Below are 12,309 nucleotides of genomic sequence, written 5' to 3'. Positions count from 1 at the left end.
ACAAGATACATATTGTTTTGTTTCAATTTCGAACTTTAGTTGTGCCATTTTTAATTTTATGACTTTAACTGAATTTTTATTTTGTTGATAGTGAAATTTCAGCTGCATTAGCACATAGCAGTGTGAGTGATTAGCAACTTAACGGTTGTACAATTGTACTGGATTCTATCTGAGCAAGGAACTGGCTGATTGGTCCTTTGTGTGCCGAGTCTGTAAGTGTGGCAGCAGGCTGCACTAACGACTGTGAAAGCCCGGTCGACTCACACATGTACATGCAGCAGCAAAGATAATTGCAACTTATCAACGTCAAGATCCCCGTGTGTCACCTTCCCTCCTCCCCTTCATTTCCCTGGCTGGAACTGCACCTGCTAGATGACACTATGCAGTATAGCCGACCCCAGAGGGTGACGTAGGGTGTCTACATTGTCACGAGGCTGAGCAATTGAGAGGTGAGGTTGGATGGTAGGCTAACGAGGCCAGTGGAAGAAGAGGCTGTCAAATTTAACACTTTATTTCCAACTTATACTTTGGTTCTGCAACATGGCAGGGAGACGATCGTACCTCTGCCCCACAGAAGTGGACCGGTAGTCAGTGAGCTGGCTGCTAGCATCTGTACTGCTGGCCACAACACATGTTGGTGCCCTGCTTTGCTGACGTCTGCTCTCGATGCCGGGCGTGCAATTGTTCTGCGTGAGCCACAGCACCACCGTCACTTGAGAGTGCTGGAATCTTGCAGAGGCTGTCCCTCTTCGATGAATGACTGCACGCAGGCGGCCAAGATGAGCGGTAAAAGATGTACCAGCTGCATTGTCGGAAGGAAGCCGTGTGCCGTGTGCAACCTGCTGCCCCCTGGCAGGAGTCTAACTGCTGCTGGAGTGGACCAGTAGGCTGGTGGACGGACTCAGTGCAGGAACCAGGCACGCTGGCGGGAACTCGTGCCCATTGGTGAATCTGGCAACTCCATGTTGTCTCCTCATTTAGCGTAACCCCTGTGTGCTAATGGTACTGCTGGACTGTCAATGAATCTGCTACAAAATCAACAATTATTTATACCAGATAGCAGTGCACTTGTTGTGTTAATGCAACACTCTTGGTAATGTACTTGGCACACCAGTAAAACCCTAATGATGGAGACACGGCCTTGTCTGCACTATGCCTTATACCACTGCTCGGCAAGTTATGCCTAATGAGACTAGCCAGTTTTGCAGTAATTTCACGTGCTTGTTGTCCTAACAGAAATGTCGACATGCTACGCTCACCAGCGGTTAATGCAATGTTCTACTACTCATTCTTACAAATTTTACTCTTAACCAGGTAGCAGTGCTACAGCAGTTGTTGTTGTTGTGGTCTTCAGTCCTGAGACTGGTTTGATGCAGCTCTCCATGCTACTCTATCCTGTGCCAGCTTCTTCATCTCCCAGTAACTACTGCAACCTACATCCTTCTGAATCTGCTTAGTGTATTCATCTCTTGGTCTACCCTCTACGATTTTTACCCTCCACGCTGCCCTCCAATACTAAATTGGTGATCCCTTGATGCCTCAGAACATGTCCTATCAACCGATCCCTTCATCTAGTCAAGTTGTGCCACAAACTCCTCTTCTCCCCAATCCTATTCAATACCTCCTCATTAGTTATGTGATCTACTGATCTAATCTTCAGCATTCTTCTGTAGCACCACATTCCGAAAGCTTCTATTCTCTTCTTGTCCAAACTATTTACCGTCCATGTTTCACTTCCATACATGGCTACACTCCATACAAGTACTTTCAGAAACGACTTCCTGACACTTAAACCTATACTCGATGTTAACAAATTTCTCTTCTTCAGAAATGCTTTCCTTTCCATTGCCAGTCTACATTTTATATCCTCTCTACTTCGACCATCATCAGTTATTTTTCTCCCCAAATAGCAAAACTCCTTTACTACTTTAAGTGTCTCATTTCCTAATCTAATTCCCTCAGCATCACCCGACTTAATTCGACTACATTCCATTATCCTCGTTTTGCTTTTGTTGGTGTTCATCTTATACCCTCCTTTCAAGACACTATCTATTCCATTCAACTGCTCTTCCAAGTCCTTTGCTGTCTGCTTGCTCAATATACAGATTGAATAACATTGGGGAGAGACTACAACCCTGTCTCACTCCCTTCCCAACCACTGCTTCCCTTTCATGTCCCTCGACTCTTATAACTGCAGAGTGGTTTAGAATCCCATCATCTGGTGATCACAAATGTTATGCTGGTGTATCTCATCCTTTTGCCAAGCATATATTGATGTGTAAGAGGGTTCCACCATGTGTTATCGACACTAGCAACTGAGGTGTGTTCACTTATATCCATACCACACATGACTATGTGGCACACTAGAAGGACTGGTTTAAGGCACAAGCAACACCAGCCACTGCTGAAACAGGCGCTAGAGGCGTCACAGTTGTAAGATTTCTATGCAGGAAGTACCACAATCAGTAGTGGCCACTTTGGGTGCTAGCTGATAGAGGTGGCCAAGTACAAGATTTGTATACAGTATCACAATTAGTAGTGAAAACTGTCATGGGGGAAGTATATGAGAAAAAAATGGGGGGGGGGCCAAATCGTAAGTCACTTGTGTGGAAAAATGTTCTCGAAGGGGCCCTGCATGATAGAGTCACCAGATTTGCAGCTCGTCTGAAGAAGGGCCATTTGCCTGCTGCTTCACGAAAAATGGAAGTTGGATGTTCTATTCATGGACAAATCTAGTTTAACTTGCAAAATAGCAGAGTATTTGCTTTGATTTGGCGAGAACATGACCTATCAAAAACTTCCACAAGAGATGCATCAAGTGAGACTGTAATAATCAGACCTGGGAGACAAGGCTAGTACCGTGTAATACTGCTTCTAGCCAAGATAATGACCGCAATTCGTGAAGGAAGAGAATCCACAAGTTTCTTCAGGAATGCTACATTGTCCAGTTACGTGAATATGACGTGATGGATGCATACTTGTGTTGAACCATTTTGCCTTCCAGAATGCTGAGATCACAGAGGAAATGCCACGAAAACATTCCCCAGACCATAACGCTTCTGCCGATTGTTGCATGGTGTTTGCTTTCGGTTGTTGCACGCCATACATGCCAACAGCGATACGTCGGATGGACCATAAAACGTGGTTCATCTGAAAATGCCACGTGTCGCCGTTCAGTGGACGTCCAGTTGCGGTACTGGCGTGCAAATTCCAGCCTACATCGCCGATGAACATCAGTCAGGATAGGTGCATGAACCAGGCTCCTGCTGGGGAAGCCCAAAGGAACCAAAGTTCGCTGAACGGTCGTTGAGAACACGCTGCTGGTAGACCCTCAGTTAATCTGGGCAGTCAGTTGCTCAGCAGTTATGCGTCTGTTCACCGCTATACATCTCTGCAGCTGTCGTTCATCCCTCTTGGCTATGGCCCGCAGTGCACCACCGTTGCCTCGGTGCCGGTTTTGGATAGCCTCATTTTGCCATGCATGGTATATTTTAACCATGTTGGAATGCAAACAGTTTTCAAGTGTAGCCATTTCGGAAATGTTTCCACCCTTGCCCCGAAAGCCAAACATAATGCCTTTTTGGACGTCAGATAAATCGCTCCATTTTCGCATTACGACAACAACTGTACTTTTTCTCGTGTCTCCCCAACACGCTTTATACACTCTCCCCTGTCTGTGCTGCCATCTCCTGTCTGTGAACGGTTATTGGACATTGACGTCGGACATAAGCGGTGGCCACGTTACTGTGACTGAACCATGTATATTCAGTTGAAGCCACCCATTGGTGATTGCATTTTGTGGAGCTATCAAATTGTGTGGCTGCTAATTACTACATTTCACTCACTGTTCCAAACAGTCCCAGACATTTTCTACTGGATTAAGCTCCGATGACATAGCAAGCCAGTTGAGGTGCAGTGGGATTCTTGAATTTTCATCGAACCAGGAACATATGCGTACAGCCCTGTGAACATGGCTGTTTTGTCTTGAAAGACAGGAGAATCATGAATATGTAGAAGAAATTGCAACTTTTGGTCACCTACAATATTGAAATAAGGATCCTCGTTCATGTTCATGACAGCCCAAATGGGAGGACCCAAGTAATGTGACAAAAAACACCGCAAAACATCGAGGAATCATCTCTGGCATGAACTACACCCTCCACACACTGTTTATTGTCGTACTGGTCTGTTTGGACACGTGACACTTCGCATTATTTGAAATGAAGCAAAATCACACTACACGCCTCCAGTCAACTAACGTCCAGTTCCTGAGTTGTTTGGCGCACTGAAAACGTCCAGCTTTATGTGCCACTGTGAGCTATGACTTTTTGCAAGGTACCCGACTCCACCAATATCCATTGCATAGAGTACACACCATTCTCAATATTCGAGCTGGAACTGATTGAGTTGTACCTGCAGCGCGACATTTGTTCCTGCCGCTCTCAGTTAGGATCTTTTTATGTTGCGTTACGTGGCTGCAAGTTGTACACCATTCACTATAGACAAGTTGAACTGTCAGTATTGATAAACCAACAAATCACAACTTCTATCACAGTGTGGTCTTGTGCACAGCCCAATACTATAGCTTCATTCTGCCATTCTGTTATACCTGCACGCCAATCCCTTTTATTCTGCTGATTCCATACAACTGAATGGTACATACAAATCATTTCACTGCTATCACTTACATCAATGGAGGACAGTGACACGACTGTCTGAAACCATTTCTGCACCATCCACAGCCCACCAATGTAAACGATGCTCTCTTTTACAGACTGACTAATATTTTCTCTGATGAGCATATTGGGTCATGTATTGTGGCATATAGAGGACCATGTCTTTTTGTTTGTAATTGTGACTCTTTAGGTCCGTATGCATGATGTCCAAGAATAACTAAATGTCGTGTGATGTCCTTGATGCCCACTTTTGTCCTTGTGCTGTTGTACTGGATGATGGTTATATCTCACAAGATAAAGTCCGATTGCACATTGCTCATTTTCTTTGATGAATATTTTCAGTAGGTAATAAATTAATCTGACACATGAAACGGAATTCCATAGACAATATTTTGAACACTATTCGATTGTGTCTTACTGATTACAATCCTCCTCCCTAGCCCCTCAACGTACAAGAGCGGTACTTACTTTCTATGAGGATCACAGACACCTTTATCAATCTAATAAAACGAATGTTGAGATATGCATTTCTATATTTCAAATGCACCTTAAATTTGAAGATAAATTCTCTCTAGAACATTTTTCACCTTTTGTTCATGCTGTGACACACTTTTACCATTTAATGAAGTTCCATGATATTCGACACATTACATACATTGAGTTAGTGTTATTTTCGTAATTTTTTCTTAGTTTGTGTAAAACAAAGCACAGAGACAACATTTAGTAAGCTTTTTGGGAATATTCAATCGTCTACACAGTATAATTCAGTAATTCATGTGCAGATAGCTAATACATATCCAGGCATATATGCCGAATGAGACTCGAAATTTGTGATAATGTGTATTTTAGTATATCAGTCAGTATGATTACACATTCTCATTACATAAGTTTTTTAAGTAATAGCATAACAGTACAGCTTCTATTATAAATAAAAATGTCTAACTGAATAATATGTTCCAGAGGTATATGACCTGTAGAGTAATTGTATAGTACTGATCAACTGACAAGAGATTTCCTGTTCTGCATAAATTCTGCAACATGTATATTGTTGCAATTAGCCTACTGCCTCCTCAATATGAGATATACATTTGTGTTAGTATTGATATTCTTTAATCTTTGGATACCTTTTAATCAGCCAGATAACTCAAATGTGTTACATTCATAATCAATGGTTTTGTAGTTTTGTATACAACTAAAGTTCGTTTACTGATCGTAGCTGTTGCTACAATTTCTGCCAATTTATATTCTTACACCCAACAAAGTACTTTTCCATTTTTAACCACTATGTTCGAAATTTCATTAATGCCCACTCGTTTTATGTTGTGTTATCTGCTACGTATATCTCTGAGAAATAAACGCCAGCCAACAGTCGCAAGGTAAACTATGCCTCATACGAATTTTCCCCCTGTTGTCCAATGCAAAGGGTTCGTCAACTACTACAGTGTAAAATGGTGTGCTATGCTCTTCAAGAGTTGAATGATATTAGACGAGTCCATGTTGTTATTTTACTAAGTGATATTTTTATGATATATTAGTATCAAAGCAATTAATTAAAGTATACAAATCTGATTATGATTTCTCTTACATGGTACAAAGTGAAGGCCAAAAAGACTAGCACCACACACTTCCTTCACGATGGGTCTGATAGTGCTGTTCATGGAAATCCTCCTAAATGACAGCCAGATCATAGGAGAAGGTGCCGGTAGGGTCACCTGCATCACTGTTTTTAAATTACTGTTGACTGTTTAAAAAGAAAAATGTTTCATTTAAGTTGAGAAATGAATCAGTCTATATCCATCTACCAAACCATTCACAACACTGAAGATGTTATTGCTGATCATGGCAGATTTACTTTGCGAATACAATAATGTATTTCTCAACAATTTTTATTATAAATACGTGACAAGTGGAACTATGTTGTTGAACCTCGAAGTTTTATTGTAAAAAGGATCATAAAACTGTTACTGTGTGTATCTGAAAAAATAATTTTATCTAAACTGAAATTAGCAGTGATGATTCAAATGGTTCAAATAGCTCTGAGCACTATGGGACTTAACATCTGAGGTCATTAGTCCCCTAGAACTTAGAACTACTTAAACCTAAGTAACCTAAGGACATCACATACGTCCATGATCGAGCCAGGATTCGAACTTGCGACTGTAGCGGTCGCACGGTTCCAGACTGAAGCGCCCAGAACCGCTCGGCCACAGCGGCCGACGCAGTGATGGTATTTTTGCCATGATCAAGATACTCCAACCAGTGATTGGAAGTGAGTAATTGAAATGCAAGTTTCAGTCTTATAAAAACTCTAAAAGAATTCTTCATCAAAATTAAAATCTTTTTGAGTATGTTGAATACTTCCACACAATATGTTACAATCAGATTGTATGCATAGAAGTAAGAATTATAGTGTCTGGAACGTTTTATTGTTGACAATGGAATATATTTTACAATTTGATCACAGTGACTTTTGATGAGTTTTATGGTAATTGATGCCATAGGGTTTATGTCGTTATAGAAGCCATTTTAAATGTCTTGTGATTTCTGGTGGTGGTCTGAGGACTGAAACTGGTTGTAATAAAGAGATATTGTTATCAGCTCTTGGTGATGAATTATGGCTTTTTAATAATTAAAACTTCTCTTAGTCAAAATTCATTAATGACATAATTAGCTGAATTACATGATCTGTGGAATACCTCTGGAACATCAAAGTCAGAGAATTCAGACATGACGCTATAGTTCAGTAAACTGATACAACAAAAAGTATTTTCTTCAATGAGAATAAACTTTCTCCTTCCATTAGTTTATTGTGTGAGCCCAAGAAGAACGTTTTGATACCGGGTGAAGACCATAGATCATAAATAGTATGAGGCGTCTTTTTTAAGTAAGTACCATTTCGAAATTTAAAAAAGACGTGCTAAGATATCTCAGTAATTTTATTTTTACATGAAAGCTTGTACCTTAGTCTACTTTTCTACATAATTTCCGTCAATATTGAGACACGTGTCATAACGTTGTGCCAGTTTTTGAATACCCTCCTCATAGAAGTCTGCTGCCTGACATGTTACCCACTGCATCACCACTGTTTTGACTTCATCATTGTCTTGAAGACGCTGACTATCCAGATGTTTCATCAAGATGAAACATGGGTGGCCTACGTCACACCAGAATCAAAGCAACAGTCCATGGAATGGCGGTATTCAGTTTCACCCAGAAAAGTGAAGTTTAAGCAAACAATTTCTGCCTGGAAAATAATGTGCACTTTTTTTGGGACAGAAAAGGAGTATTGCTTGTGTAATTTCTGCCTCGTAATGAGACAATCAATGCCGCAGCTTACTGTAAGACATTGCACAATCTGCGTCGTTCAATTCAGAACAAAAGACGTGGCAAGTTGAGCAAGGGCATCGTTTTGCTGCAAGACAATGCTCGTCCGCATGTGGCGAATCAGACCAAAGATCTCATCACATCTTTTCGATGGGAAACTCTAGATCATCCTCCGTACAGATCCAATCTTGCGCCCAGTGACTACCATCTGTTCCTGCACTTGAAGAAACACCTGGGCGGTCAGCCTCTTCATGACGAAGTCAAAACAGTGGTGATGCAGTTGTTAACAAGTCAGACGACAGACTTCTATGAGGAGGGTATTCAAAAACTGATTCATCGTTATGACAAGTGCCTCAGTATTGACGGAAATTATGTAGAAAGGTATATTAAGGTACAGGCTTTCATGTAAAAATAAAATTATTGAGATATCTTACCACATCTTTTTTAAATTTCAAAACGGTACTTACTTTTAAAAAAAACGCCTCGTATTATGAGAGGTAACCAGAATAAATCATAACTCTGAATAGTGACCACTCTGTACCATTGTAGTATATACGTGAAGAGAGTTTGTCATCCAATCCTACGACATTTCGGCAACTGAAGAGCATAAGACAACAGCAAAAGATAGTGTGATTCTTGCTGCTGATGTTGTAACTGAGACTGATTAGGAATGTGATGTTAAGTACAGCATTAATAAGGGCAAAGAGAAACTTAAACAGCTTAAATATGCTAATGTTAAAGTGAAGTGTCAGACACCTGTGAAACTGTAGACGTGACTTGAGCCGTGGAGTGGCCCACAATAAGGAAGAAGACATTAGATAACAGAAAGTGGATGATCCAGCACAAGATAATGATAGTGATGATTGTGATAAAGGAGATTATGCTGCTATGCAGATGCAGGATGTCGTTGTCTTTAGTGCTCATTCTAAAATCTTATAAGACAAGTGTTTTTAAAATAAAACCTCTTCTAGAACAGAAATACACACACACACACACACACACACGGTCATTCACTATGTGATCAAAAGTATCTGGACACCCCAATAACATACTTTTTCATATTAGGTGCATTGTGCAGCCGCCTACTGCCAGGTACTCCATATCAGCGACCTCAGTAGTCATTGGACGTCATGAGAGAGCAGAATGGGGCGTTCCGCGGAACTCATGGACTTCGAACGTAGTCAGGTGATTGGATGTCACTTGTGTCATACGTCTGCACGCGAGATTTCCACACTCCTAAACATCCTTAGGTCCATTATTTCCGATGTGATAGTGAAGCGGAAACGTGAAGGGACACGTATAGCACAAAAGCGTACAGGCCGACCTCGTCTGTTGACTGATAGAGACCACCGATGGTTGAAGAGGATCGTAACGCATAATAGGCAGACATCTATCCAGATCATCACACAGGAATTCCAAACTGCATCAGGATCCACTGCAAGTACTATGATAGTTAGGAGGTAGGCGAGAAAACTTGGATTTCATCGTCGAGCGGCTGCTCATAAGCCACACATCACGCCGGTAATTGCCAGACCACGCCTCGCTTGATGTATGGAGCGTAAACATTGAACGATTGAACAGTGGAAAAACGTTGTGTGGAGTGATGAATTACAGTACACGATGTGGCGATCCGATGGCAGGGTGTAGGTATGGCGAAGGCCTGGTGAACGTCATCTGCCAGCGTGTGTAGTGCCAACTGTAAAATTCGCAGGCGGTGGTGTTAGGGCGTGGTAGTGTTTTTCATGGAGTTAACTTGCACCCCTTGTTGTTTTGCGTGGCACTATCACAGCACAGGCCTACACTAATGCTTTAAGCACCTTCCTGCTTACCGCTGTTGAAGAGCAATTCGGGGATGGCGACTGCATCTTTCAGCATGATCGAGCACCTGTTCATAAAGCACGGTCTGTGGCGGAGTGATTACACGAAAATAACATCCCTGTAATGGACTAGCCTGCACAGAGTCCTGGCCTAAATCCTATAGAACACCTTTGGGATGTTTTGGAACGCCGACTTCGTGCCAGGCCTCACCGACCGACATCGATACCTCTCATCAGTGCAGCACTCCGTGAAGAATGGGCTGCCATTCCCCAAGAAACCTTCCAGCACCTGATTGAATGTATGCCTGCGAGAGTGGAAGCTGTAATCAAGGCTAAGGGTGGGTCAACACCATACTGAATTCCAGCATTACCGATAGAGGACGCCACGAACTTGTAAGTCATTTTCAAACAGGTGTTCGGATATTTTTGATCACATAGTGTGTGTGTGTGTGTGTGTGTGTGTGTGTGTGTGTGTGTGTGTGTGTGTAACACTCTGATCCATCATTTTATAATATCTGCCATATATAAAAGAAATTAGTTAGTGAAAGAACTACAGTTATACAGCAAATTAGTATGTCTAGCTAATTACTAAACAAAAGAAGTCTGACACAGCCATCGTAAAACACACTGGAATCTAGTTTGATGGCTTAGGCTGGAATATAAAATGATTTTAAAGTTGTTCCATTATCAGTCAAAACAGAGGAAGATTAGTGTGCAATGTTTTATCAAATAGGTGGTCATTAAATGCAGAGCACAATTAGGGATTGGGGAAGGTACAGATAGAACATCAGCCTTGTCATTATGAAGGAATCATCCTGACATTTGCTTTAAGTGATTTACGGAAACCATGACAAACTAAATCTGGATAGCTAACTGGAATTTTAACATCCATCCTCCTAAACACGAGTCCTGTGTGCCAGCTGCTCCTATTGGTGTATGAGCCAATTTTAATGGTCACTGCCCCATTCAGAGATACGTCAGTATGACCACATTCTGTGACTGATATGGGGTATGCCATGGCTGTACGAATAGTTTCACTGAAAACAGTTCACTGTCTGGGAACGCCAGTTACTCTTGGTCCTACAGTTGCAGTCCTTTTTGATTCAACATTTAGGTGACAGACAGTAGCGGAATGGGATATTGTGTCACATTGCAATCTCTGCAGACCATCTTGGCTGCTATGTACTGACACTTTTTTGCACCAATGCCCACATGCCCCAGTACACAAACAGTTCTTTTCCTCCTGCAACAGGATAGAGTGGCACACCTAAATACATAGGACCATTTTTCTGCTGTGTTCTCTGCACTAAATACAATATGAGTAAGTCGAAACATGAGGAACTGGCTCAGAAAATTACTATGCATCCATTTCTTCTTTGAGTCACCCTTTTTTTTGGGGGGGGGGGGGGGCTGGGGGTCGGGGAAGTCAGTCTTCTGACTGGTTTGAGGCATCCCACCACAAATTCCTCTCCTGTGCCAACCTCTTCCCCTCAGAGTAGCACCTGTATCTGGCGCCTCAATTATTTGTTGGATATAATCCAAATTCTGTCTCTCCTTACAGCTCACTCAAATACCACACGAGTTATTCCTCGATTTATTAATACATGTCCCACCATCCTGCCTCCTTTTTGTCAATGTTTGCTGCATGTTCCTCTCCTTATTTTAAGGAGAACCTCTCATTCCTTGTCTTGATAGTCTACTTAGCTTTCGGTGTCCTTCTACAGTACCACATCTCAAATGCTTCGATTCTTTTCTTTTCTGATGCTCCCACACTCAGTTCCAAACAATGATGTGCTGTAAATGTACATTCTCAGAAACTTATTCCTCAAATGAAGGCGGATGTTTGATACTAGCAGACTTTTTTGACCATGAATGCCCTCTTTGTCTGTGTAATTTTGTAAAATCGACGTACTTATCTAATACTTTACGAAAAAAATAGATTTGAGGTACATTCTTTACTATAAGTAGTCAGATCTGACATAGTCCAATAATCGAAGGTTGCTTTTTATCCCAGTCTAGGTCTAAAATATGAATATTTGTCACACTCTTTATTGAATAAAATCCTTTATACGAATCTAGAATGACCTTGTTGAAAACTGCAGCAGTACCACTGAAAAAGCAATAATAAGAAAATCAGATAGCTGTCGATTTGTAGTATCAGGGGAAACCTATCATTTACATATAACAAAGTGTGAAAAGCCACACATTTTCAGAATAAAATTTCTCTCTGGAGAAAAGTAAATACATCAGTTAAGCTAACGGCCAGAATTGCTCTATGTATTGAAGTGAGACACGAACCCTAATCTCTGTCCACTGGGCTTACGTATAAACTCACTGGTGAAAGATGTTTTACTTAGAAGGATGTAGCTCATGAAAACTGAGAAAATCTTAATTTGCAGGCATTCGAAAATAAGTATGACATTTCAGCTAAACTCAGAATGTCGCAGAATTTAGTTTTATACAAATGTATTTTACAATATTCTTCTGTTGCC

This window comes from Schistocerca americana, chromosome 2 (genome assembly GCF_021461395.2).
Source record: "Schistocerca americana isolate TAMUIC-IGC-003095 chromosome 2, iqSchAmer2.1, whole genome shotgun sequence".
In the NCBI taxonomy this organism is placed as follows: Eukaryota; Metazoa; Arthropoda; class Insecta; order Orthoptera; family Acrididae; genus Schistocerca; species Schistocerca americana.
Note: the sequence above shows the minus strand (reverse complement) of the source record.